Source organism: Dromiciops gliroides, chromosome 3 (genome assembly GCF_019393635.1).
Source record: "Dromiciops gliroides isolate mDroGli1 chromosome 3, mDroGli1.pri, whole genome shotgun sequence".
NCBI classification, from domain to species: domain Eukaryota; kingdom Metazoa; phylum Chordata; class Mammalia; order Microbiotheria; family Microbiotheriidae; genus Dromiciops; species Dromiciops gliroides.
Window position 1 is genome coordinate 260294435 of NC_057863.1, and position 26994 is coordinate 260321428.

Sequence of the window (26994 nt, forward strand, 5' to 3'; positions counted from 1 at the left end):
AGAAGAGAAAGTATAAGAGACAGTGTCAAGAGGGTCAAAACAAGTTGAAGAGAGCAGGTGGCCCAAAATGGGATCAGAACGCTTTAATTGTAGATTTCTAAAGTTAATCACATTCCTTTTTCTTTCACCACTGTCTGTCTCTATAAAAAGGGGCAAGGCAAAGATATAGGGGGGTGGAGTAAAAGAGAGTATTATGGTGAGAAATACAAGAATACAGATAAGGGAACTAAAAAGGGACATAGTTGGGGCAGCTAGGTGGCGCAGTGGATAAAGCACCGGCCCTGGATTCAGGAGTACCTGAGTTCAAATCTGGCCTCAGACACTTAACATTTACTAACTGTGTGACCCTGGGCAAGTCACTTAACCCCAATTGCCTCACTAAAAAAAAAAAAAAAAAGGACATAGTTAAAAAAGAAATTAAGCACTATAAAGAAAAATCAATATTTTATACATTATATAATATGGTAGAGCACCTACCAAACTGACCAAATTATAGAGACATGTATTCAACAAAATTAAAATAGCTGATGATCTCAATATGCCTCTTTCAGGACTAGAAAAATGCAACAAAAAGATAAGAAAGGAAAAACAGCTTTTAATAGAATTTTAGGGGGCAGCTAGGTGGCGCAGTAGATAGAGCACTAACCCTGGAGTCAGGAGTACCTGAGTTCAAAGCCGGCCTAAGACACTTAACACTTACTAGCTGTGTGACCCTGGGCAAGTCACTTAACCCCAATTGCCTCACCAAAAAAAAAAAAAAAAAAAAATAGAATTTTAGAAGAGTTAGATATAATACATTGCTGGTAATTAGTGAATGGGAATAAAAAGGAATGTACATATTTCTCAACAATACATGACACTCATGAAAATCTACTGTGTGTTATAGCATGAAAACTTCGTAAACAAATGCAGAATTTGGAATTATGCCAAAGGGCTGATAACCTAAATGAAATGAAAGAATTTTATAAAAATATAAAATACCCAGAATATCATAACAAGAAGTAGGAAATTTAAGTTGCTCAAACTCAAACAAAAATAATGTATAAATGAACTTCCAAAGAAACTAACTAAAAAACAAAAACAAAAACACCAACCCTAGGACAGGATGGGTTTACAGATGACTTCTATAAACATTCAAAGAACAATTAATACTACATATATTTCTCTAAACTCCTATGAACAAATATGGTTTAATATTTTTTAAAAAGAAAATCAAGCTTAATCTTTTAAAAATTGTATCACTTCTAGTAAACATTCATTGTGTGTACTTGACTGGGTCTAGATGCTTCTCTTACCTTCATTTTCTTAACTATGATTTATTTTCCCTTCCTTATAGAGTATACAAAAGAAAAAAGTATGAATACAAATATGATAGTTTCACACAATCATTGAAGTTAAAAATAAATCACTATGGAAATGCAAGCATCTCTTGCTTTTTTTTTTTTTGTCTTCTTTCCAGTATCATCTATTAGTGCTCTTAAGTATGATCTAGCTTATTTGTATCACACCAAAGTTTCCCTTATTTTCTAACATCTTTTTCACTGGACTGTACTATGCTTGCCCACCAATATTACTGAAGTCATGAGAGTTAGAGGGTCTTGTTGAGTTATTCAGATTAACATTGCTTTTCTTAAAACAATGTTATTTGACTCATACCAGGGCAATACTGTAGACAATTTTTTGCCTGGGTTTTATCAAAAAACTTGAAGAAATCTCCTAAGTTATTCTTGTGGAGAGATGAAAATGTGGCTAGTCATAACTCAGAACTGTTTGAAGCCAGATCCTTCCACCCTTGTCCCTCAAAATGTCACTAAATAGTTCAATACCAACTTGGAAAGAGGACTCAGTGTAACACCCCATGATTCTGCACTTTGTCTTGTACCATTTAACATTTTCATGATGATATGAAAAAAACAGATAATGAATTTATTAAATGTGATAATTACAAAAAACTGAAAGTGATACATTAGATGATGGTGTCAGAATCCAAAAAAAAAAAATTCACCTCATTTTAGAGTGTTGGACGAAGTCTAAAAAGATGATATTTTATAAATGTAAAGTCATATACTTGGGCAAAAATAAAATAAATTCCAAGGACAAATTTGGAGGTGGCTATATCTTATTTCATTGGATCAAATGAAATAATTTAAAGCTATTAGCACTGTTCCTGGCACATAATAGGCACTATATAAATGCTCCTTTCTCTACACAATAATTTATCTGAAAAAGACCCAGGAATTTGAGGTACTACCAAGTCAATGTCAGTCAATAATGCAACATGCCAGGTTAAAAAAAAACAAAATTTAAGTTATCTGCATTAAGAGAAATATAGTATCCAGAATGAGAGAAAGGATAACTCCACTTACTGTACTTTACCCTAGTCACTGAGAATATTGTGTTATGGTCTTAACTCCAGTTTTAAGAAAGATATCAAAACTAGACAATATTGAGAAAACGTACTCAAAATGGTGAGGGACCTTGAGATCATGCCATAACAACAGTTGAAAGATCTAAGTATTTTTATCTAGAAGAAAGGGAAACAGAGGAGAAAGAATAGCAGTCATCAAGTATTTGAGGTGCTATCATGTGCAAGACAAAATAAACCTGTTTTGTTTAGCCTGACAGAACCTGTAATGATTGGAATGACACCACCTACTGGAGACTTACTATAGGAAAGTTCTGCCATAAAGCGAAGGTCTTTGAGGGCAAGACCAGGAGTCTTTTCTTTGGCGTCAGGAAGTGACATTTGTTTGTGGGAGGAAGAATTGGGGAGCCTGGCGCTCTGACTGGGTCTTTTTTCCTGAGGACGCTGGTGGAGAAGGGAACTAGAAATGCGGTCTTCCTTTAATAGATAGGAATCTAGGCCTTTTCTTCTCTCTTTACCAAGATCTTATTCTCCTTAATAAATGCTAAAAAGCCTAACTCTTGCTAAAGCTTATAATTTATTGGCGACCACTCATTAGATATTTTAGACAGACTAGCTAGAATTTTACCCTTATCAAACCCCTGTAGGAGCAATGGATAGAATTCCCTAACAAAGCTGTCAAAAAAAAGTAATGGTTCCTCTTTATTAGAGGAAGGCTAGATGACCCTTTTTCAGATATAGGTTGAAATAGATCACCTCCAAGATCCTTACCAACTATGAAAATCGGTGATTCTAAACGTCTCTGTAGAATTTTTCTACATCTTTACCTTCTATAACATACCTTGGCTCAAAAGCTTCATGGTAGTCTTTTTGCTTAAGCTCATCATGAGCACTGCAAGTTTAGATCAGTGGCCACCAAACTTTTTGATCATGTATCCCAATAGTGAAAAAAAAAAAAAACACCAAAAAGCGCATGACCAATATATGTGTATTTATCTATAAATTATACACATATATTACTGTAGGAATATACTATGTACATAAAAACCATAAACATAATAAAATTAAAGGTACAGAAAATTTTATGTGTTAGAACAGGCATTATTTTTCAAAATCTTGGTTTAATACTCAGTGATATAATGATCTGAAAGTTTGCCCCTAAGTTTGGTTAATTTAATACTTGGTCTTAAGGACTGTCATAGCTTTTTTCTTCTTTAAAATGCCTTGTAAAGACATGTAAATCCAAGTAGAAGAAGGGGATCAATAGTTGCCATCTGCTAAATCATGATATTCATTTCCCAATCCAAACTTGTAGAAGATATGCATAAGTTTTGGTTGAAATCTGTCAAGTAAGCTTCCAACTTCCCTGATGAGGGAGCTAAAGGAGAGAAGAAAGAGATGGTCTCTCAAGGGTAGGTGCCAGGTCCAGGGGGCAGCTGTTACAGGTAAGATGACAAATTTGATTGCAAAGTAGATAGCAAGATGATTGGGTGGGCCCTGGAAAGCCTTTTTCATTTTCAACCAAACTACTTCATGGCTATTTGGGAACAAGGGAGTATCTGGGTAGGAGATGAATCTTAGATGCACAGAATTCTGGGTTTAGCTACTTAAGCCCCTGGCATCTTTTCCTAGCTAGTGCTGCTTGCTTCCACTCCTATTCCTATTCCTACACTACAGAACCTGGACAACTCACAAGAAAAAGTCTGGTTGGATAGCAAGCATCCCCATTCCTAAGAAAACAGGGCCTGTCTATACTGGATGCAGCCTGAGCCCCCTGGGTTCAATATGCAGAAGAAGTGAAAGAATAAAGATATAACAGTGCAATGTTACTGTAGTTTCATGTAACAAGAGTGAGAGGAAAGGGGCATGTTAGGCTGAGTTTATGCATACCCAAGGTGGTACACATAGATCTAGCTACTCTATATGGTCTGCACAGGAAAGGACAGGAACAGACAAAAACAGTGGTTACGCTATTTTCTTTATTTCTAATATTTTTTCTACATATCTACAACATCTTGAAGGGCATGCATTCCACTATAGAAACCAATGGCTTAGATGCCCAAGGATCCTATAAAATATTTGTTGCCTTGGGGCTGCCAAGATAGTGGAATGTGATAGATGAGATTTGGCAGATACTCAGGAGCCCACCTGAGTGGATTACTGGCTGATTTGACTGGATTAGTAGTTGACTAGATTCTAAGCACATCTGGCTGGTACTTGAGAGTACTTAAGAAACCATGGTTCTCAGAATCTAAAAAAGCTTTCAACTTCCGGCCCAATCAACCAACTAGCTTGAAGAACCTCCCCATTCTGGGAGGGGACAGGAAGGAGGAAAGGGGAGCCTGAGCTAAGAGTGCTGTTTTTTTGGTTCCTGACTTGGTGGTGACGGCAGAGAACAATGGAGAGGAGCTGAGGAAAGATAGGATTGTGAGGTTGTAAGAATTCTGTTCTCAATCTTTCTCTTTCTATATTTCAATAAACCCTTAAAAATCTAAACTCACTTTATCAGTGATTTTAGTCAGTTTTCCCCAAAACTGGGGGAACAGATTAGAACCCACATTTAGAATTTTAAATTACACAGGGCATGCCACAAAACCTCCACCAATTGTTTTACTTGCTCCTCATGGGAAAACCTGTGAAATACTGCAAATTGCCAGAAAGAGTTCAAGAACAAAGTTATTAGAATCATACACAATTTAGCAGCCACCAATATAAATTTTAGAATCACACAGTTTAGCAACCATCAATACAAGTGAGCAGAGAGCTTCAAATATGTTATCTCATAAGGTAAATGACAGTCTTCTGGTCAAGAATTACTGAGAAAAATAATCTATTTCTACATTGTTCATACTCAATTGTGATTGTGTTAATCGCAAAGAGTGTAGCTAAAGTAGGCATCAAAGCCAAATGTGTACCCTTACACTTTAACCATAGCAACCACTGTGAGTAAACAAGCATTTATTAAGCACTATGCAAAATATGGGGATACAAAGAATAGCAAAAGACCACTCTTGCCCTTGAGGAGCTCACAGTCTAAAGTGGGGGACATCAAGCAAATAACTTTGTAAAATAAAATCTATGTAGAGAATGAAGTGGAGATAATCAAGAGAGAGAAGGCACTAGCATTAAGGAGGATTCAGGAGGACCTGGGTTCAAATCTAGCCTCAGATGCTCGACACTAGCTGTGTGACCCTGGGCAAGTCACTTAACCCTCATTGCCCCACAAAAAACAAAAAACAAACCAAAAAAAGGAGGATTAGGAAACTCTTCCTGGAGAAAGTGGGATTTTGACTTGGGCTTTAAGGCAAGGCAAACCAGGAGGTAGAGATTAGGAGTGAGAGAATTCCAAGCTTGGGGGTGTGTGGGGGGGGTGCAGTCAATGAAAATGCCTGGAATCAGAAGTGTTTTGTAAAAAGAATGGCATACTTGGGGGTAGCTAGGTGGTGCAGTGGATAAAACACCGGCCTTGGATTCAGGACGAACTGAGTTCCAATCCGGTCTCAGACATTTGACACTAGCAAGTCACTTAACCCTCATTGCCCTGTGCCGCCCCCCCCCCCCAAATCTGGGGAAGATTTTGAACATCTTGGTTCAAAACATATATTGGATTAGCTGAGAGAGATATGAGGAAAATCCTTGACATTATATATATTGACATTATAGAGGAGGATCCAGGATGAGGTAAGTCTCAAGAAAAGTTATGCTCTTTCCCCAACTTCCTTTCTTGGTGTCTCTCCACAGATATTATAATTTGCTATTGCATTACCCAAATGTTTCCATTAAACTAAAATTTGTCTCAACCATAAAGAGGCCAGGAGCTTACTTAGAGATAGATATGTTGGTTGGTTGTCATCCTTTGTTCTGGAAGAGAACCAAAATGTCATTACTATGTTAGAGTCAAGTTACAGTATGTCTTGACTGTGGCTTATCAGACCAATATGAGCTTGGGATTCTCTATTACAGGTTGGGCACAAATAGTCCATGTGAACATTTGGGGCAGATTCTCTAAACTTGTGCATCTCACGTTTCTTTTGAGCTATGTCGAGTCTGCTTTGCTCAAAGAACATAGCACCTTCTTTGATGAGGGCAAACCATGCTTGATGGCCCTATGCCAGCATCTCCCATGTCATGCAATCAATTCCAAAGTTCTTCAGAGATGCCTTGAGATTGTTCTTGTATGACTTCTGACCACCACGTGAGTGCTTGCCTTGCTTGTGTTAATTATCTGTAAAACAGTCTTTTAGGCAAGTATGCATTTAGCATTCAAACAACATGGCCAGCCCAATGGAATGGTGCTCTCTGAGATAGAGCTTCAAAGCTTGGTAGTTTAGTTCAAGAAAGGATCTCAACATCTGTCTGATACCTTTTCCTGGCTGAAGCAAATCCCAAGAAAAGATATGTTCTTTCCCCAACTTTCTCTCTTGATGTCTTTCTTTCCACAGATACTATACTACAATTTGCTATTGCATTACTAAAATGTTTTTAGTCAATTAAATTTTGCCTGAATCATAAAGAGGCCAAGAGCTTACTTAGAGATAGATATAGCTGTAAGACTAAGCAGAGAAACCCAATCTTTCTCTAGGTGTTACAAAATTTTACTAATTTGGAACTTGGAGCAATTGTGATGGAATGCATAACTTTTCATCTATAATAAACTCCCTAAAGTTGGAGAAGAATCAAGTGGAACTTTGATGCCATAAACTGTGTAGGCATAAAATGGACTGATTATAATAATGTTACAAATTGAAAGCTTATCCAAAATATAGATTTTTTTACTGTTCTGTGTTGTTTTGTTCTTATTGTTTTGTTTGGCTAACTTTATTTTAAGTAGGATTTCTTGCTTTATTGTTGAAATTTTTATATATTCAAAAGACCTCAACATTATATAAGCACACTAAGTCTCTCCTCCCCTTTGAAATACTAACAAGTGTTTCCCTAAAATCCTTAGTCCACCTGAATGAGATATTTTATCTGTATTTAATCAAACTTTTAAAAAACACACTAATGCTGAATGAATCATACTATTTCTTTTGTTTCTGGTGCTGATGTTTTTCTATTTTGAGGTTTTCCCTCATTGCTCTGATTTTTCTCTTATAATATGACTAATGCAGAAATATGTTTAATGTTATTGTGTGTGTGTGTGTGTGTGTGTGTGTGTGTGTGTGTGTGTGTGTGTGTAACCTATGTCAGATTACCTGCTGTCTAGGGGAGGGGGGAGGGAGGGGAAGGAGGGAGAAAAATCTGAAATTGGAAAGCTTGTATAAACAAAAGTTGAGAACTATCTTTACATGTAACGGGGAAAAAAATAAAATACTTTATTAATTAAAAAACAAACAAACAAACAAAAAAACACACTAATGCCCCCAAATTAATTTTTCCCCCTTACCAAAGGTCTGGCCATTTTCTTTGAAAAAACTGGGAGAAGGTTAAGAAATAAACTGTTTTCTCTGGGGATGGGGATGGGGTGGTAAGGGACAGTGGGGAAGTATTGATCCACTTAAGAGCAATAACCTCAGGGGGCAGCTAGGTGGTACAGTGGATAGAGCACCGGTCCTGGAGTCATGAGGCCTGAGTTCAAATCCGACCTCACACACTTGATACTTACTAGCTATGTGACCCTGGGCAAGTCACTTAACCCCAATTGCCCTGAAAACAAAAGAGCAATATCCTCTCTACTCTTTCCTTGACTAGATTAGGGTAATAATAAGACTAAAAGAAGACCTCTGATTATTTCAGTTAATGAATATATCTATCTCCTGAGTCCATTTTTTACCAAATGGAAAGGAAGACACCCTCCTCTGGGTTATGCTAATGTTTTCAATTACAATTGTTCTGAGCTTTTGCTCCATCTATAAATTTTAACACCAAAGTGCTTTGTATAAAAGATTTACAAAAGCATGATAAGACTGCCAATTTTGGACTTTCCTCTCTAAAAAGCAGCAGAAATATGCTTGAATTAGAGTAATTTATGAATAAAAGTGTTACTGGCAGGCTTGTGGTAGAGCACAGAATTTTCTGCCACATGGAGGCAGCAAAGAGTGTACCACTAGGATCATATAGAAGAAACTAGGATTTTCTAAATTAATTAATTAATTAATTTGTTTGTTTATTCATTTATTCATTCATTCATTCATTCATTCATTCATTCATTCATTCATTCATTCATTCATTTATTTATTTATTTTTTGGTGAGGCAATTGGGGTTAAGTGACTTGCCCAGGGTCACACAGCTAGTGTCAAGTGTCTGAGGCCGGATTTGAACTCAGGTACTCCTGACTCCAGGGCCGGTGCTCTTATCCACTGCACCACCTATCTGCCCCAGAAACTAGGATTTTTTAAAAAGGAGATGGGGGCAGCTAGGTGGCACAGTGGATAGAGCAGCAGCCCTGGAGTCAGGAGGACCTGAGTTCAAATCCGACCTCAGACACTTGACAATTACTAGCTGTGTGACCCTGGGCAAGTCACTTAAACCCAATTGCCTCAAAAAAGAAAAAAAAAAAAGATGGAAGAGGGAAAAGAGAAAGCAATGTTTTCAAATTTTAAAAATTGTTAAAAATCATAGGAGATAAAAATAAATGTGTGTGTGTGTGTGTGTGTGTGTATGTGTGTGTGTGTGTAAAAAACAAAAACCTCTAAAGGATTTAACAGAGATTCACTTAAAGTTTTATAAAGATTTTTCTCTTTGGAACCTCACAACAATTCTGTGAAGCTCAAAGAGGCTTAAGTGACCTTCTCTGGGTCACATAGCTGGAAGGTGTCAAAGGTGGGATTGAAATCCATTCTTCCTTTGAACAGATCCAGCACTCTATCCAATGATATGAACATGCAGCTTTTTGAAAGAACACAAATCATTAATCAGAAAGTGTTTAAATTCTTTAATAAGAAATATAAATCAAAACAATGCAATAAAATGAAATTGATAAAGAGTATTAAAATCAAGGGCTTGCTACCAAACTTCTGTACAGTCATACATTTTTGGAAATGTAAAATTATATTCATCTTGGGGGAAAATGTAGGATTATATAACAATGGATACACAGTTATTTCTTTTCTTCAGTTATTCTATTATTAGAAATCTCCTAAGGATGTTTTTTCCCCTTATCAGAGGAAAAAAAAGATCTAGTTGTACACAAAATCTTTTAAAGTATCATTTAAAACAACAAAAGAAAAAAGGAAACATCCAAGACACCTAATAATTTCATAATTTCCTCCAACAATCTTAAATGTTTCATATGTGATAGAATATTATTTAATCAAAACTATGAAAAACATATAAACATAAAAGTTTAATGTATTGCAAAATGAGACGACAAAATAAAAGTAACAAGATTTTGTAAATTTCTGCAATTAATAAAAACCAACCAGCAATCACTTATTAATGACTACAACATGCTAGGCATTGGGCTAAGTGCAAAAGATACAAAGACAAAACTTCCTTCCCTTCTTTTACATGGTGTTGGAAGAAATAACATGGACACATATAAGTATATACAATGTAGCACTCTAGGGATACTTATCCCAACCTCCATTCTCACTACACCTTCCCTCAGGATTGATTCTAAGGAATAGTACTGAAAGCTTGGGGGACATCTATTTTAGTAATACAGTTCACAGGCCTCACAGTTGCTTTTTCCTTCCTGATTATATGATGATTCCAGAAAATTAGGAGTATTTATGAAGGTGATAAAAAAATATATATACAACAGATAATGCAAATATACTATAATGAAATATAGGGGATAAGTTGATATAAGTATCCTTTCCCAAAATCAAAATAGGCTTAAGCTCAGAAAACACATGTGGCAAAGAGGCAACTCCTAACTCTGGCTTCCTGGGGGGAAAAAAATCCCATTTTAAGGGTGTTCAAGAAGTTCCCCTTAGGCATGATGTAGCTTCTTTCTTGGGTTCTTGTAGCCAGGAATCTTCCTTCCCATATCATGTCCAGTCTGTTCTTAGTTCCAGATGTTGACATTGCTATCATCAGTGGCTGTCCCAGAGGATGTTAGGATGGTGACAGGAAGATGAAAATTCTCTAGGCCCTTCAAAGGATCTTGAAGTCCTTCTCTGGCATAGATAGAAGCTGAGGTGCACTCTTCTCTCCTCTTCCCCAAAATGTTTCCTCATCAGGGGTTTTGCTGAACACTCTCCTAGCTCACCTTGCTCCAATCTCATGAGCCCAAGTTGGCCAGATATTTGTTAGATTGGCATAACCAACTTTCCTCAGATAAGCTGAACACATTTACTATATAACCTCACTCTGGCTGATCAAAGACTTAGATTACTCTAAAGTCTTTAAATGAAATATGTTCTCTCCTTATGGCATCATTTCATTGAAATTGGGTAGAGTGATCTGATTTATTCATCTGTGCTCTACCCTTACAACAAATCAGATACAAAGTGATAGAAGGAGGACCTAGCAGCTGACATCATCAGAAAAGGCTTAATTGTAGAAGCTTCATGTAGAGGATCCCAAAACAAAGAGATGAAAAGGGAGTACTTTCCAAACATGGAAGACTTCTTGTGCAAAGGTAGGAGATAGTTTGCTTTGTATGAGCAGCAGTAATCAAGTGAGAATAACTCCACACTAGAGTATGTGTAATAATGTGTAATCAGGCTGGAATAGTAGATTAATGGTAGTTTATAAAGGAATTTAAATGTTAAACCAGGGCATTTATATCACATCCTTGATGTAAAGGAATGAAATGGTCAAACTTATACTTAAAGAAAATCTGTGAAGGAAGGATTGAATTATGGGACAAGACATTTATTGCCACAGTCTACGTGAGGGGCTATATGAGGGCCTGAAGTACGGTAGTGGTTGTATAGGTGTAGAGAAGAACACAAATGAAAGAAATGTATCCTGGTAAAAACAAGATGCAGCAACTGATTCAAGATATATTCAGACAGATGGTTCCTCACACTAGCCACCAGATGTCGCCAACAGCTCAGGTGAGCAAGTGTATTGTGGAAGTTAGTATAAGTGTTTAGCAATGTCACTTAGATTTATGTATTCAACGCAAAAAAAGATTAAATATGTCATTTAAAAACAGGATCCTCTGAACACAAAAAATGCTCTAGTACCAAAGCTGTTTAATTATCAATCTAGTTATGGAATCCTGGTATTTAAGTATTTGTAACTTTTGTTGTATGACTCAATTTTAGAGACAAGTATGTATGTCTACAATAACATGAGATAAATTATATATGTGTATGTGTATCCATGTAAATATAACTGATACTGATTGAACATAGACTGAAGCATGCTATTTTTCAATTTTCATTTTTTTCTTTTATTCAAGTTTTCTTATACAAAATGACTAATATGGTAATATGCATAATCTATATCTGATTGTTTATCACCTCAGGGAAAAGGGAGGGAGGGAAGGAGGGAGGAATGAAATTTGGAACTCAAAACTATAAATAAAAATGTTTATTTTTTTAACCCTATTGATGAAATTCAGGCATTTCAAATATAACAAATCTGTAAATTATGTTAAATAAATTTGATCTAAAATAAAATTTGAAAAATTTTTTAAAAGAACTACGTTTTCATAAGCGAGTATGCCTGTAATTAATTTTTTTTTACATTTTCATTTAACTAATCATTGCTTTAAAAACTTTCAAATCCTATATCTTCCCCCACTTTTAAATTTTCTACTGGTTATTACCTCACAATATCTCTTTTAAAATCTTATTATTTTTTGGCATTCTTTTCTTTTTAAATTTTGAGTTCCAAATTGTCTCCCTCCTTCACATATCCTCTCACCCACTGAGAAGGCAAGCAATATATTAATTATACATGTTAAATCATGCAAAACTAATGTCCATATTAGACATTTTTAAAAGCAAGAAAAAAATTTTATAATAAGAAACATTTATTTTATTTTTTCCAGTTACATGTAAAGGTAATTTTCAACATTCATTTTCTTTTCTTCTTTTTGGGTGAGGCAATTGGGTTAAGTGACTTGCCCAGGGTCACACAACTAGTAAGTGTCAAGTGTCTGAGGCCGAATTTGAACTCAGGTCCTCCTGAATCTAGGGCCAGTGCTCTATCCACTGCGCCCCCTAGCTGCCCCACAACATTCATTTTCATAAGATTTAGAATTCCAAATGTTTCTCCCTCCTTTCCTTTCCTCCCCCCTCCACGAGACAGCAACCAATCTAATATAGGTTATATATGTACAATGCACAAGTGCTTTAAAAAAAAATAGTATGTGTTCAAGCAATATCAGTTCTTTCTCTGGGAGTAGATAGTATACTCCATCATTAGCCCTTTGGAATTATCTTGGATCACTGCATTGCTGAGAGTAGTCAAGTCATTCACAATTACTCATAGAACAATACTGCTGTCATTGTGCACAATGTCCTCCCAGTTCTGCTCACTTCACTATATATCAGTTCATGAGAGCCTTTTCAGGTTTTTCTGAAACCATCCTGCTTGTCATTTCTTACAGCACAATATTCCATTACAATCATATACCACAGCTTCTTCAGTCATTCCCCAATTGATGGGATATTCCTTTGATTTCCAATTCTTAGCCACCACAAAAAGTTGCTATAAATATTTTTGTACATTTTTTTCACAATTACTATTGTTAACTGTTTCCCTCCATCCTATTCCCTTACCCATGATATTTACTCTATTATCTATCTTCTTTCATCCTATCCCTTCTCAAAAGGGATTCTGACTGCCCCCTCCTGCAATCTGCCCTCCCTTCTTTTGCCCCTCCCTCTTTATTCCCTTCCCTTTCTATTTTCCTGCAGGGTTAGATAGATTACTCCACCCAATTGAGTGTGTATATTATTCCCTCCTTGAGCCAATTCTAATGAGATTAAGGTCTTTGAGCTAACTCTGATGAGAAAATTATACTTCAATTTGCATTGAATTCATAATTGCTCTTTCTAGAGGTGGACAGCATTTTTTCACCACTGAGTACTTATGAATTATCTCAGATCATTGAATTGACCAGAGTAGCCAAGTCTTTCACAGTTGATCATTACAATGTTGCTATTACTATGCACAATAATTTCTCTGTTCTTCTCATTTCACTTTGTATCAGTTCATATAGGTCTTGCCATGTTTTTCTAAAACCCTCACTTCATCATTTTCTCCATCACAATCATATGCCAACCTGGTTTTTTTCCCCCTTCTATTTTGAGTTTTTCCGCTTGTGCTCTGATTCTTCTTTCACAATATGACTAATGAAGAAATATGTTTAATGGGATTACACATTAAGGGAAGGGAAGGAAGGGAGGGTGGGAGAAAAATTAGGAACCAAAAATCCTATGAAAACAAATGTTGAAAACTATCCTTATATGTAACTGGAAAATAATAAAATACTTTTATTAAAAAAAAATATGGGGGGCAGCTAGGTAGCACAGTGGATAAAGCACTGGCCCTGGATTCAGGAGGACCTGAGTTCAAGTCCGGACTCAGACACCTGACACTTACTAGCTGGGTGACCCTGGGCAAGTCACTTAAACCCCATTGCTCCCCCCACCCCAAATGCCATCACTGGGGAATTAGCCATTCCTCAATTGATGAACATTCCCATCATTTCCTAGTCTTTGCTACCACAAAAAGAGCACACACACACACGTACACCTTCTCTCTCTACATATATTATATGCACATATATGTATAAGTATATATACATATACATGTACATAAAGGTCCTTTTTCTTTTATCTCTTTGGGATACATACCTATCTGAGGTATCACTGGATCACAGTTTTATAGACCTTGTGGCATAGTTCCAAATTGTTTTCCAACATGGTTGGAACAGGTCACACCTTGACTAACAGTTTATTAGTGTATCAATTTTTCCCTCATCCCCTCCAGCACTGGTCATTTCTGATAGGTGTGAGATGGTAACTCAGCACTGTTTTAATTTGTATTCCCTCATCAATAGTGATTTAGAGCATTTTTCATATATAGATTTCTTCTTCTGAAAACTGCCTCTATATGTCCTTTGATCAGTTATCAATTGGGGAATAGCTCTTTTATGAATTTGACTCAGTTCTATAAGTATCTATTTAAGAGATGAGGCTTTTAACACAGAAACTTACTGTAAATTTTTTATATTACCTCATTATCTATGATACCTTATAGTATAATTTCTCTCTTAAATAGGTCTATTTTTGCTTTGTCTGAGACCATGATTATTAATACATCTGCATTTTTTAACTTCAGCTGAAGCATATTATATTCTGCTCCAGTCCTTTATTTTAGTTCTGTGTGCATGTTTCTGTTTCAAGTTTGCCTCTCTTGTAAACATATCGTTGGGATTCTGACTTCTAATCCATTCTACTATGGGCTTCCATTTTATGGCTAAGTTCATCTAATTCATGTTCACAATTATGATTATCGTTTATTTCCCTCCATCCTATTTTCTTCTGCTTCTTCCTCTCTCTTTTTATTTTCTCCCTCCTCAAAAGTCTGTTCTGCTTCTAACCACTGCTTTGCTTAATTTACCCTCCCTTTTATCATTTCCTCTCCCCCACCTTTTCTCTTATCCCCCTTCTGTTTCCCTATTAGGTAAGTTACATTTCTAACTGTGTTTATCTATTCTTCCCTCTTTGAACCAATTTCCATGAGAGTCAAGCATTGCATACCATCCCTGTATTTTCCCTTTCATTGTAAAAGTTTTTCTCGTGTGCCTCTTTCATGCATGGTAATTTTCCCCATTCCACCTCTCCCTTCCCCCTTCTTTCAATGCATCACTCTTTCACATTCCCCCCCTTTTTGGAGATCATTCCAACATAATCAACTCACACCCATGACCTGTCTATGTAAACTCCTTTTGACTACCCTATGTAACGATTGGAATGACGCCACCTGCTGGAGACTTACTGTAGAAGAGTTCCGCCCATGAAACGAAGGTCTTTGAGGGCAAGACCAGGAGTCTTTTCTTTGGCGTCAGGAAGTGACGCGGACTAGTGGGAGGAGGAAGGAAGAGACTGGCGCTCGCTCTCGCTCTCTTTCCTTTGGACTCTGGTGGAGAGCGGAGCTAGAAATGTGCTCTCCCTTTAATAGATAGGAATCTAGGCCTTTCTTCTCTCTTTATCAAATTCTCATTCTCCTTAATAAATGCTTAAAAGTCTAACTCTTGCTAAAGCTTATAATTTATTGGCGACCACTCACTAGATATTTTAGATAGTTTAGCTAGAATTTTAGCCTTTAACACCTAATAATAACAAAGTTCTTAAGAGTCATATGTATCATCTTTCCTTATAAGAATGTAAACAGTTTGACTTTACTGTGTCTCTTATGATTACTATTTCATGTTTACCTTTTGTTGTTTGTCCTTTGTTCTCAAAGAGGACCATGACATAGGGGTGGACATCATGAGTTGCAGTGAATAGGATTTAAGTGAGCCAGGGCTGTGCAAGGTTACCAACCTCACTTTTTTCCTCCAGAGTCATCTGGGTCCAGTGGCAAGATATTTATCAGGATGACTAGAGATGGCCCCAGATGTTTAAGGCAAATGGGGTGAAGTGATTTGCCCAGGGTCACACAGCTAGTAAGTATCTGAGGTTATACTTGAATTCAGGTCCTGCAAACTTCAGGGCCAGTGCTCTATCCACTAGCTGCTTTTTTACCTTTTAATGATTCTTTTGAGTCTTGTATTTGAATGTCAAGTTTTCTACTTCATCAGGAATGCTTGAAGGTCCTCTATTTCATTAAATATCCATTTTTCCCTCTGAAGGATTGCTGGTTTTGCTGGGTAGTTTATTCTTTGTTGTAATCCTAGCTCCTTTGCCTTCTGGAATATCATATTCCAAGCCCTCAATACCTTTGACATGAATGATTTTCTTCAGTGAGATTGTATACCTCCTTTTCCGCTTGGTCAATTTTGCTTTGTAAGGTCTTGTCCTCAGTGGATTTTTATGCCCCCCCCCTTTTTATACCACCTGGCCAATTCTGTTTTTGGTATTATTTTTTTCAGTATTTTTGTGCCTCTTTTATCAAGTTAATTCTCTTTTCATAATTTTCTTGCATTATCTCATTTCTTTTCCCAATTTTTCCTCCAACACTTTTATCTTTAATTCTTTCAGGAATTCTTGAGTTTAGGTCCAACTAGCATTTCTCTTTAAGGCTTTTTTTGGTAGCTATTTTCACATTGGTGTCTCCTGAGTTTATGTCTTGGTCTTTCCTACCACCATAGTAAGCTTTTTATGGTCAAATTCTTTTCTTGTTGTTTGTTCATTTTCTAGTCTATTTTCTTGCCTTTGAACTTTATGTCCAAATTAGGCTCTGCTCATCCGGTTTGGGAAGGCACTGTCCTAAGCTTCACTTTTTCATGCCGCTATTTTCTGAGCTAATTTGGGGGTTAGGGAGTTTGTAAGTTTTCAAGGCTTCCACTGTGGTATAATCCTAAAGAGAGCTATAGTCACTGCTCTCTTGGTCTGCACTCTGGTCTTTGCCCAGGAAGCACTCCTGGTCTCCTGCAGCCACAGGCACTACAGCTCTTCCTTACTTTGGGACTGTGACCAGGGCCCCTTCTCCCCCCTTTCATCTCTAGGCTATGAGTTCCTAAAGCTGCTGCTGCTGCTAAAGTGACTGCTACTGCTGCCACAAATGTGGGTTCCAGACAGAGCTCCACCCTGATATCACAGATTTCTCCTACCTACATCTTAAGTTTTCTTTGGCCAGAAAAATGTCTTATCCTGACCTTTTGTTAGCTCTGCTACTCAAAAATTTAATTTAAGATGTTATTTTAAAGCTGTTTGAAGGGATTAAATGTTGGGAGAGTTTAGCTGGGTGGCTGCCATAATCTGCCATCCCCCTCACAGCACTTCTGAAGCTGCAAAGAAATTATTCACCCAAACCTTCAGCTATAGTAGCTGCTTATTTTTTCATTCCAAATTTACTAACAAAACCATAATACAATATGACAGAGACTTAGAAATCTTGAAGAATACCACTTGCCTAGTAGGAATTTTTTAACTTAAAAGTTTTAAAGAAAAAGAACCAAAAAAAAGAGAGGTGGGGGTAGAACTAGTTAAATGAAAACATCATGGAATCCAAAAATGTTGCTTAAGAAATGTAGACTTTGGAGTCTGGTGAACAGAGCTGAGCCAAGGAAGGATCATCACAGCCAGTCATGGTGTACCCAGGTCTCATGGTGCCCATAACTGTGATGAACCTATTCTGGGAGGCTGTTAGTCCCCTGTTTCATCTCCAAAGGTCCCAATTGAAGCATTATCATCACCATGCTGGTAACTTATGTTGTTTGTATCTCTTTTGGCCAATTGCTATTCTAGCCCAGTTCAACCTTCTCTATGGACCACAGTTTAAAAAATTAAACCAACTGGTATCTCAAGTATCACTAGCCTTGAGTAATAGGATGATCTATGCAATTCTCTGCTATCTAGGTAAGGAAGAAAAAAAATCCTCTAGATGTTAAAGCACTTCTCAATCCAAAGACTGCCTTAAGTCATCTGATTAGAAACCAGCTGCCTTAAATATTTACACTATATTTGAATTTTCACCTTACTCTAAAATTCAGGGTTTGGGTTTTTTGTTACATACTTAAAAAAAATTTTACCCTGTCAAACTGTGTGCATACTTTATCTAAAGTACATGCCAAATACAACAAAGATATATGGACTCTTAAGATGCAGAAGAATGTGATCTTAATGAGATATATTACTCTCTTTTCCCCATTCATGCCTAAGAACTTGAAGAACTCCCCTTCCCCCAATCATTTACCATGTTAAAAACAAATAAAGTCAGCAGGACCTGAGTTCAAATCCAGCTTCAGACTCTTGATACTTACTAGCTGTGTGACCCTGGGCAAGTCACTTAACCCTCATTGCCTTGCAACCCCCCCCCAAAAAAAAAACCCCAAATAAAGTATTTAGGACTCTTACAGCAAGATGAATGGCTACAGTTTTGTTGAATGCCAAGAGATCACGTGCAGAGAAAAAGTATACCCTAAAAGTTGCTGAATCTCTATCAAGCTGCATTATCCAAAGAATTTTAAATTAAATTTTTATCTCCCATTAGAATAAATTAATTTTTTCTGCTTTCTAAGGAAAAAAACATAGACTTGACCTTCACTGCTAATCAATAGAAGAAAAGATGTTGATCTGATATGGTAGGGGTAATTTCCTTTTTGGGGAATTCTTTAAATGCCAGTCTCTACTCCCTCTTTTAAACCCACCATGTCCAAAAAGAACTAAATATCTTTGCCCAAAAACCCTCTCCCCTCTCCATAACTTCCCTATTTTTTGTTTGTTTGTTTTTAGTGAGGCAATTGGGGTTAAGTGACTTGCCCAGGGTCACACAGCTAGTAAGTGTTAAGTGTCTGAGGCCGGATTTGAACTCAGGTCCTCCTGACTCCAGGGCCGGTTCTCTATCCACTGCGTCACCTAGCTGCCCCATAACTTCCCTATTTTTGTTGAGGGTACTATCATTATTGCAGGTTACCTAGATTCACAACCTTGGAAACAATCTCAGCTCTTCCAAGACAGCTAGATATGGAAGTGGATAGAGTATTGGGCCTAAAGTCAGAAAGACACAGTTACTATATGTTGTGACCCTGATCAAGTCACTTGATCTCTGTCAACCTTAGTTTCCTCATCTGTAAAATGAGAATAATAATAATAGGATCTACCTCCAAGAGTTGCTGTAAAGATCAAATGAGATAATATTTGTAAACCACTAAGCATAGTGCTTAGCAAATAGTATTTAATAAATGCTTGTTTCCCCAGCCACTTTTCTCCTATCCCATCCCTAACATTCAACTAGTTCAATAATCTTATTAGTTCTACATTGACAACAGCCCTCATCCATTCTCTCTTCTCCACTTACATCGTAATCACTACCTTTATTTTTTAAATTCTTAAAATAGTCTATGATAAACTTCCTGTCCATGAACACGGACAGGAAAAAATTATATCTTTTTTCACTAACCTCAAAATGAAATTTAGCATTTCCTTCAATTATCAATGTAGGCAACAAAACATAATAGTATTAGCAGTACCAGTGTTACCAACAGAGATCAAAAATATTTTCATATCACATTATAGATATACTGATGCAAATATCCTGAAATAGCATTTACTATAGTTATTAGACCCATATCTAGACTGAATATGATAGTCCTGTCTATAGGAACATAGACTTCAATCTGTGCTGAGCAGATAGCCACCAAATTGTAACATAGTGTTATCACATTGGTGACCCAGAGATCTATATTGCTTTCCATTATTGAATGTCTACAATTGTTTGTTAACCAGTAAATAGAAGGAAGAGTGTTACTTTCATTGCTTAAGTTTTGCAAAACTGGACATTCTAATGAAAAATTTTAACTCTCCATAAGTCAGCCTTTGTAACATAGATAGGCCCATCAAATATGAGTGTAGACAAGGCAAGTTTAAAAATGTCTGACAGTTGACCTAATGCTTCAAGTGTATTATTTAAAGTAACTTCTTACTAGGGCTAATCAATTGTGCTGCAATATGGGTTACACATAGTGTTTTAAATTACAATAAGATTTTTTTTTGGCCAAGCAAAACTTTATTCAAAAGAAAAGGTTCATACTATTTGCACAAATGTATTTTCTGCAATATTTGGTGATAAATCTGGTTTTACTACATTAATGATAAAAGATGCTTATCATTGCATACAATGCTACTTACTGCCTTTTACACAGGCATACACTGGAAACAAAGATCCTTCCAACAACCCTGAAACAAAGTTTTGTCAACCTCCATAAAATCATCAACTTTATTAGTAGCAGGTCTCAAAATTACAGTGTTTTAAAAAATATTTTGGCAGGAAATGAGAACAGAATATGAAGTACTTCTCTATTACATGGATGTACAAAAGAAGGCTTTTAAGAGGACAAGTTTTAAAGTATTAGTTCAAGCTAAATAGTTTCACATTTTCTGAAAGAAAAGGAAAACCCATTTTTGAAACATTCCGTAAAGAATTCGATTCACTGGTTGACATAGTTGAGAGTTATTTTAAGCATATGAAAGAGACAAATATTTCAATTCAAAGTCCTAAAGTCACTTATGGATGCTAATGAAAAATCACAAGCTTTCCCCCCTCACCCATTTCATAACACTTTAAGTATTTGATAAATTTTAATAAATTCAAAAATACTACTTTCAAAAATGTTTTACTAGCCTCTGGTCCCTTTTGAAGACCTTTTTCTTACTGGTTGTCCACTTTTCAAACTCTTTCAATGGTTTTTTGTTTCGTAGTTTTATTTAGTATTTTACTTTTCCCCAAATATATGTAAAAACAACTTTTAACATTTGTTTTTAAATTTTGAGATCCAAATTCTGTCCTTTGTTCCTGCCCCCTCTTCCTCCTCATTGAGAAGGCAAGCAATCGATATAAGTTACGTATATTCAGTCATGAACAATATATTTCCATTAGTTATGTTGTGAAAACACAAATTTTAAAAATATACAAGAATAAAGTTTAAAAAGGCATGTGTTTCAATTTGCATTCTGATGCAATAGTTATCTTTTTATTTAATATTTTGCTTTTTCCTCAATCACATATAAAGACAATTTTGGTATTCATTTTTTAGAAATCTGAGTTCCAAATTCTCTCCCTACTTCCCCCTACCACCTCTCATTGAGAAGGCAAACAATTTTATATAGTTTATACATGTGCTGTCATATAAAATATAGTTCTTATTGTAAAAGAAAACAGACCAAAACATTGACAAAAATAGTTTTTAAAAGTATGCTTTGCTCTAAATTCAGACTCCTTCAGTTTTTTTATTGGAAGTGGATAGCATTTTTGATCATAAATCCTTCAGAATTATCTTGGATCACTGTATTGCTAAGAATACCCAAGTCATTCACAGTTGATCATTATGCAATATTGCAGTTACTATGTAAAATGTTCTCCTGGTTCTGCTCACTTCATTCTGCATCAGATCATGTAAGTCTTTTTTTTTTAATTTAACTCAGTTCTCTATATATTTGAGAAATGAGGTCTTCATCAGAGAAACTTGCTATAAACATTTTTTCACAGTTATGATTACTGTGTATTTTCTTCCATTCTATCCCACCTTCATTTATCCTATTCTCTCTCCATTCACCCTGTCCATCCTCAAAAGTGTTTTGCTTCTAACTACCACCTCTTCCAATCTTCCCTCCCTTCTCTTATTCCTTTTCCCTCCTATTTTCCAGTAAGACAGGTACAAAAGTGAGTGTGTATGCTATTCCCTCTTTGAGTCCATTCTAATAAGTAAGGTTCAAGCACTTTTCCCCAAAATCCTCCATCTTGCCCTACACTATTAAAGTTCTTTCACACCTCTTTTATGTGAAATAATTTATCCCCTTCTACCTCTCCTTTCCCCCTCTTCCCAGTGCATTCCTCTTTCTTGCCTCTTATTTTTTTTTTAAGCTATGAATGCATCATCTACACACACCCATGCCCTCTATGTATAATTCTAGTAAGTGACCTAGTAATGATAAAATTTTAAGGAGTTACAAGTATCATCTTCCTGTGTAGGAATGTAAACAATTTAACTTTATTGAATCCCTTATTTCTCTTTTTTGTTTACATTTTTCCTTCTTCTTGAGTCTTGTATTTAAAAGTCAAATTTTCTATTCAGTTCTGGCTTTTTAGTCACAAATGCTTGAAAGTCCTTTATTTCATTGAATAACCATTTTTTCCTCTGAAGGATTATTCTTAGTCTTGCTATGTAGGTAATTCTTGGTTGTAATCCTAGCTTCTTTGCCTTCTAGAATGTTATATTACAAGTTCTCCAAATCCTTTAATTTAGAAGCTGCTAAATTCTGTGTTAACCTGACCATGGCTCCATGATCATTTAAATTGTTTCTTTCTGGCTCCTTATAATATTTTCTTCTTAATCTGGAAACTCTGGAATTAAGCTATAATATTCCTGGGAATTTTCATTTTGGGAACTCTTTCAGGAGGTAAGTGGTGGATTCTTTCAATTTCTATTTTACTCTCCAGCAAGAGAATATCAGTGCAGTTTTCCTTGATAATTCCTTGAAAGTTAATGTCTAGTAACCTATATCAGATTGCCTGCTGTCTAGGGGAGGGGAGAGGGAGGGAAGGGAGGGAGAAAAATCTGAAATTGTAAAGCTTGTATAAACAAAAGTTGAGAACTATCTTTACATGTAACGGAAAAAATAAAATACCTTATACATTAAAAAGAAAAAAAAGAAAGTTAATGTCTAGGCTCTTTTTTTGATTATGGCTTTCACTTAGTCCAATAATTCTTAAATTATCCCTTCTTGATCTATTTTTTAGGTCAGTTTTTTTTCCAATGAGATATTCCACATTTTCTTTTTTTCATTTAAAAAAAATTTGTTTTATTGTTTCTTAATGTCTCATGGACTCATTAGCTTTCAGTTGCACAATTCTAATTTTTAAGGAATTGTTTTCTTCAGCTTTCCTATCTCCTATTCCTTCTGGCCAATTCTACTTTTTTTTTTTTTTGCGGGGCAATGGGGGTTAAATGACTTGCCCAGGGTCACACAGCTAGTAAGTGTTAAGTGTCTGAGGCCAGATTTGAACTCAGGTACTCCTGAATCCAGGGCCGGTGCTTAATCCACTGCACCACCTAGCTGCCCCCAAATAGAATCACTATTTTTTTTTTTTTGGCGGGGCAATGGGGATTAAGTAGCTAGTAAGTGTTATGTGTCTGAGGCCACATTTGAACTCAGGTCTTCCTGAATCCAAGGCCAGTGCTTTACCCACTGCGCCACCTAACTGCCCCTCCAATTCTACTTTTTAATGAGTTATTTTCTTCAGTGAATTTTTGTACATCTTTGTCCATTTGGCCAATTTGGCTTTTTAAAGAGTTCTTTTCTTTATTGGATTTTTGTGCCTCTTTTACCATTTGGCCTATTCTGTTTTTTAAGGGGCCTAGTCAGTATTTTTTTGTGCCTCTTTTACCAAGCTGTTGATTTTTTTCCCCATGATTTCCCTGAATCACTCTCATTTCTTTTCCCAATTTTTCTTCTACTACTCTCATTAAATTTTTAAAAAATCCTTTATGAGTTATTCCAGGAGATCAATTCACATTTTTCTTTGGATGTAAGTTTTGACTTTGTTGTCTTTTTATGAGTTTGTGTTTTAATCTTCCCTGTTGCCAAAATAACTTTCTATGGTCAGGTGCTGTTTTTGGTTTTTGGTCACTTCCCCAGTCTGTTTCTTGACTTTTAACTTTATGCTAAAGTTGGGCTCTGTTCCTGAGGTAGATGGGGCACCATCCAAAGCTTCAAGTTTTCTGTGCAGTTAAACAACTGCTAATTCTGGAGGATCTGTAAATTTGTAGTTCTTCTAAAGTGGTATGATCTGAGGAGAGGTGTGCTTACTACTCTCTTGGCCTGTACTCTGGTCTGTGGGTGACCACAAACATTCTTTTCTATCCTGAAATTTTGACCAGGGTTCGCATTCCTCTGTAGCTGCAAGTTCTGGTGTGCTAATGTTCCTCTTTACCCTGGGACTGCTATGCAGGACTGTGAACTGGATCCTTGTATGGCCAATATAACCAAGTCCTGCACCTGGCAGCTGCAAAGAAACTTCTGTAATCTCCATCTGACCAATTGTGTGACACCCCTCCCCTTAATGTCTGTGGGCTGAAAACTCTGAGAATGACTGCTGCTGATTCAACTGCCCTCAAGGTCTGCTTCTGTCTTGCTAAGAGTTGCCTAGACTGGCACTGAACTATGCTATACTCTCATCCTGGTGGGAAAGACCTTTCCTGCTGATCTAGGTTGTCTTGGGCTAAAAAACTATTTTACCCCATCCCTTAGTGGGGTGAAATAGTTTTCATTTAAAAGCATGATTTAAAGTTGTTTAGAGGGGAATTTAGGAAAGCTCAGGCAAGCCCCTGGCTTTTCTTAACCTTCTTGGCTTTACTCCTCAATTACAGACTTTCCTGGTTAAGTTGCCAAAATGGAAGAAGAGAATAGAGGTGGACATTCTTACTAGCTTTGAAATACAGGGAGAAGTGCTTTACAAAGAGGAAATAAGGATACAATATTTGCTGATTTCTGTTTTCAAAGAAACAGAGTATACCTGGAAATCTCTCACAACTCTTTAAAAAAGTTATTTTTATCTTGGTGAAAATAAAATTGAAACATGGATTCACAATACCTTAGCTTTCTGATATAAATCTTATCAGCCGCAGTCAACAATGAGCTCATTGGATTGAAGGACAAAAACTTGCTACAATTAGATAGTAACTCAAATTTTTTTTGAAAATTCTGTTGTTCCTTAAGAGAAGCTTATTAACTATAAAGCAAGCTTGGGGGCTTTAATTCTGTTTATAACAACATATTTCTGTGAATTTGGATGGGGACTACTTGTAACCACCAAAATAAAAAGACTGAAATAGACAGGGTATATAACATTCAAGAGTCAAACACCACTCCACAGTTGAATGTTCTTATTAAGCTAAGCAATAGTGTTCAAACTGATATATCTTCAAAAAAAATCAAATTTAACTTTAAGTTCCATATATTTTAAATTTAATGTTTTACTTATTAATACCTCAAAAATATATAAGCTGGAGGAAGCTAGGTGGCACAGTGGATAAAGCACCAGCCTTGGATTCAGGAGGACCTGAATATATATACATATATATGCCACTACAATTTAGTTTTTAGATATTTTATAACTATCCCAATACAATCAGTTTCCTTTTAAATCCTATGTATTTTATGCATTTAAAAACATTCCCAAGCAGGATCATCAGACTGCCAAAGGGATACAAGAAACAAAAAGTTCTATGGGCAGATAGATGGCACAACAGATAAAGCACAAACCCTGGATTCAGGAGGACCTGAGTTCAAATCTAGCCTCAGCTACTTGACACTTACTAGCTGTGTGACCCTGGGCAAGTCACTTAACCCTCTAGAATTCTCATTTCTTTTTAAACTCTTTTCTTTATCTCATTTCATTTATATAGTATTTTAACTCTTTTTAAACTTTTATATTATTTCTTCTAGGAATTCTAATTATAAACTTTTTTTCTCTTCTCAATTCTTGGAGTTGTTTTAGAGTCGTTCTTCTTGGATTGTGTCTTCAGCATCCCTGGCATCATAACATCTCTTTATCCTTGTGTACTCATTCCTCCATCCTTAGTTGCTGGACTGGGATTTTGTGTTAGCACTAGACTCTGGGTACTTACAAAAAGACTGTCATGGCCTTGAGTGAGCTTAGTGTGTCTTATGTTGTCCATTGGTGTCAAAGTGACAGCACTACAGCTGTAATTTTTTTTGCTGGGGGGCTGGGGTGTTAGGAATGGGGCATATGGGAGTAGCTGATTGTAAAATGCCCCTCTCCTGGCTATAGGGACAGCATCATGCTGTTTGTGCCTTATTGTAAGAATATTAATCCTGCCACTGTGTTTATTGGAGTAGCCTGGCAGAGACCCTGCTTACTTGTCTTTAGGCTGCATCTCAGGTCTCCACCCTTTGTGGATAGAGAAGAAAATGACCAGTTTAGGCTTTTTCCCCCTCTCCCTGAGAATGTATCTGAGTTAACTCTGAGGTAGTACCTCACATCCATAAGACTAGTTCAACTGACAAAAAAAAAAAAAAAGGAAAATGACAAATGCTGGCTGGAGGATGAGAAAACACACACTTTAATCAACTGTTGGTGGAGCTATGAACTGGTCCAAACTTTCTAGAAAGCAATTTGTGGAACTGTACCCCAAAATCTAGCAATATGACTACTAGGTCTCTATACTACATGGATATCAAAAAGAAAGAAAAAGGTTTCATATGTACACAAATATTTATAGCAATTCTTTTCGTGGTGGCAAAAAATTAGAAACATGAATTGAGGAACAAGCTGTACAAATTATGGTATATGAATGTTGTAAGAGAATACCACTTTTCTGTAAGAAATTAAGGGGATGGTTTCAGAAAAACTGGGACAACTTAAAATAGTAATAATGATGATGATGATACTAATGATAACTGACATTTGTATGTCTAATGCTTGCTATGTGCCAGGAAGTGTGTTAAATACTTTACAATTATCTCATTTGAGCCTCACAACAACCTTGGAAGTAGGTGCTATTATCATCCCCACTTTACTGAGGAAACTGAAGTGAAGTGATTTTCTCAGGGTAACACAAGATATTTTATCCTCTGAGAGAGGATAAAATCTCAGATATAGATCCACTGTGTCACCTATCTGCCTTTATAACTGGCACAAAGTGAAGTGATTAGAACCAGGACAACAATTTATATAATAAGAACATTGGAAAGGTAAACAGCTTTGAAAACTAAGAAACTGAGAGTGAAGAAAAGATGGCAAAGTGAAGCAGGAACTTGCTTGAGCTCTCCCAAATTCCCCTCCAAACCTTAAAATTACATCTCAGAATGAATTCTGAAGCGGCAAAACAAAAAAACAAAAAGGAAGGAAGGAAAAAAAAGGACAGAGTTAAATAATTTTTCAGGCCAAGGGAGCTCGGGTCGACAGAAAAGGTCTGACTCACTGACATGAAAGTAGAGCATAGTCCAGGGCAAACCAATCCAGGCTTTGTGGCAACAGAATCAATAGCAGTGATTCTAAGAGCTCTCAGCAACAGACAATAAGGAGGCCAAACAACTGGACAGAAGACTACATATCTTCCTTTGCTGGCACAGCATGCAGGACTCTG

At 36.4% G+C, this 26994-nt stretch overlaps 1 protein-coding gene and 1 pseudogene across 3 annotated transcripts in view; one reads left to right on the forward strand and one right to left on the reverse strand.

Moving 5' to 3' along the window:
• Positions 1–26994, reverse strand: part of PKNOX1 (PBX/knotted 1 homeobox 1) — a 168560-nt gene that overhangs the window by 91198 nt on the left and 50368 nt on the right. The window lies entirely within an intron of this gene.
• Positions 17473–17701, forward strand: LOC122746784 (annotated as a pseudogene).